We start from the raw sequence: 3,252 nt of genomic DNA, 5'->3' as shown, positions 1-3,252 counted from the left end.
TTTTTTTTTTTTTAATTAAATTAGCCAAGGTATAGTACATCATTGATTTGTGATATAATATTCACTATTCCTTCTGGTCAGTATAAAACCTTGTGCTCATCACGTCCCGTAATACTTAGGGGGAAAAAACACAATACACCTGAGAATCCTCTACTTAACTTGATCAAAATAAAAGATAAAGGGCCCCCCCCAAATAATAAAGAGATTTATCTGGTCCAGTGTTATTCAAAGCCCTTATTTCCTTGGTGCATGAACAATGAATTCTGGAACACTAAAACGAAATTTTAAAAACCTGAAAAAATTCTTTGTTCTTTTTTAATGTTCAATTAGCCAACATATATTACACCATTAGTTTTTGATGTAGAGTTCAAAGTTGCATTAGTTGTGTATAACACCGAGTGCTCATCACATCACCTTTCCTCAATACTCATCATCTGACTACCACATCCCCCATCACCCTCCCTTTTGTAATTCTTGTTTCCCAGAATCCAGAAGCTCTCATGGTTTGTCTCCCTCGGTGATTTCTTTTTTTTTTTTTTTAATTTAATTTCATTTTTCAGTGTTCCAAGATTCACTGTTTATGCACCACACCCAGTGCTCCATGCAATACGTGTCCTCCTTGATACTCACGACCAGGCTCACCCATCCCTCCACCCTCCTCCACTCCAGAGCCCTCATTTTGTTTCTAATAGTTCACAGTCTTTCATGTTTCATATCCCCCTCCAATTTCCCCCAATTCACTTTTCCTTTTCCTCTCCTAATGCACTATGTTACTCTTTATGCTCCACAAGTAAGTAAAACGTATAATTGAATTCTCTGTGGTCCTCCTCACTATTCCTTATGTTCCACATAGAAGTGAAACCATAGAATAAATATCTTTCTCTGCTTGACTTATTCTACTTGACAAAAAACCTTCCGGTTCCATCCAAGTTGATGAAATGGTAGGTATTCAAACTTTCTGATGGCTGAGTAATATTCTATTGTATATATGGAACACATCTTCTTTTTTATTAAATATGTTTATTTTCAGCATAACAGTATTCATTATTTTTGCATCACACCCAGTTCTCCATGAATTCCATGCCCTCTATAATACCCAAAACCTGGTACCCCAACCTCCCACACCCCACCACCACTTCAAACCCCTCAGATTGTTTTTCAGAGTCCATAGTCTATCATGATTCACCCCCCATTCCAATTTCCCCCAACTCCCTTCTCTCTCTAACTCCCCATGTCCTCCATGCTATTTGTTATGCTCCACAAATAAGTAAAATCATATGATAATTGACTCTCTCTGCTTGATTTATTTCATTCAGCATAATCTCTTCCAGTCCCGTCCATGTTGCTACAAAAGTTGGGTATTCATCCTTTCTGATGGACCCATAATACTCTGTAGTGTATATGGACAACATCTTTCTTAACAATTTATCCGTTGAAGGGCATTCTGGTTCTTTCCATAGTTTGGCGACCGTAGCCATTGCTGCTATAAACATTGGGGTACAGATGGCCCTTCTTTACACTACATCTGTATCTTTGTGGTAAATACCAAGGAGTGCAATGGCAGGGCCATAAGGAAGTTCTATTTTTAATTTCTTTTTTTTATTAATTTATTTATTTTCAGCATAACATTATTCATTAGTTTTTCACCACATCCAGTGCTCCATGCAATTCGTGCCCTCTCTAATACCAACCACCTGGTACCCAACATCAGACCCCCCCACCTCTTCAAACCCCTCAGATTGCAATTTCTTGAGGAATCTACACACTGTTCTTCAAAGAGGCTGCACAACAGTGGAAGAGGGTTCCCCTTTCTCCACATCCCCTCCAACACATGTTGTTTCCTGTCTTGTTAATTTTGACCATTCTAACTGGTGTAAGATGATATCTCAATGTGGTTTTAATTTGAATCTCCCTGAGGGCTAGTGATGATGAACATTTTTTCATGTGTCTGATAGCCATTTATATGTCTTCATTGGGTAAGACTCTGTTCATATCTTCTGCAGATTTTTTATATGTTTGCCTGTTTTGTGTGTGTTGAGTTTGAGGAGTTCATTATAGATCCTGGATATCAACCTTTTGTCTGTACTGTCATTTGCAAATATCTCTCCCATTCCGTGGGTTGCCTCCTTGTTGTCTGACTGTTTCCTTGGTTGTGCAGAAACTTTTGATTTTGATGAAGCCCCAAAAGTTTATTTTCGCTTTTTTTTTCTTTGCCTTTGGAGACATATCTTAAAGAAGTTGCGGTGGCTGATATCAAAGAGAATACTGCCTATGTTCTCCTCTGGGATTCTGATGGATTCCTGTCTCACGTTGAAGTCTTTTATCCATTTTGAGTTTATCTTTGTGTATGGTTTAGAGAATGGTCAAGTTTCATTCTTCTACATATAGCTGCCCAGTTTTCCCAGAACCATTTATTGAAGAGACTGTCTTTTTTCCACTGTATACTTTTTCCTGTTTTGTCGAAGATTAATTGACCATAGAGTTGAGGGTCCATATCTGGGCTCTCTACTCCATTCCACTGGTCTATGTGTCTGTTTTTATGCCAGTACCATGCTGTCTTGGTGACCACAGCTTTGTAATAAATCTTGAAATCAGGTAACGTGAAGCCCCAGTTTTATTTTTGTTTTTCAACATTTCCGTAGCGATTTGGGGTCTCTTCTGATTCCATACAAATTTTTGGATTATTTGCTCCAGCTCTTTGAAGAATACTGAAGAAATTTTGATTAAAATAGCATTAAAAGTATATATTGCTCTAGGCAGTATAGACATTTTAACAATGTTTATTCTTCTGATCAAAGAGCATGGAATGGTCTTCCATCTTTTTGTGTCTTCTTCAATTTCCTTCATTAGTTTTCTGTAGTTCCTCAAGTACAGATCCTTTACTTCTTTGGTTAGGTTTATTCCCAGGTACCTTGTGGTTCTTGGTGCTATAATAAATGGAATCAATTCTCTACTTCTCCTTTCTTTATTTTCATGTTAGTGTATAGGAAAGCCACTGCTTTCTGCACACTGACTTTTTATCCTGCCAAGTGGCTGGATTGTTGTACTGTTCCAGTAATTTGGGGGTGGAGTCTTTTGGGATTTCCATATAAAGAACAACGTCATCTGTGAAGAGGGAGTTTGACTTCTTCATTGCCAATTTGGATACCTTTTATTTCTTTTTTTCTTTTATTTATTTATTTATTTATTAATTTATTTTAAATTACATTTATTTATTTTCAGCAAAACAGTATTCATTATTTTTGCACCACA

Source organism: Mustela nigripes, chromosome 13, assembly GCF_022355385.1.
Source record: "Mustela nigripes isolate SB6536 chromosome 13, MUSNIG.SB6536, whole genome shotgun sequence".
Lineage (NCBI taxonomy): Eukaryota > Metazoa > Chordata > Mammalia > Carnivora > Mustelidae > Mustela > Mustela nigripes.
The sequence above is the reverse complement of the archived record's forward strand: the minus strand, read 5'-3'. Positions refer to the sequence as shown.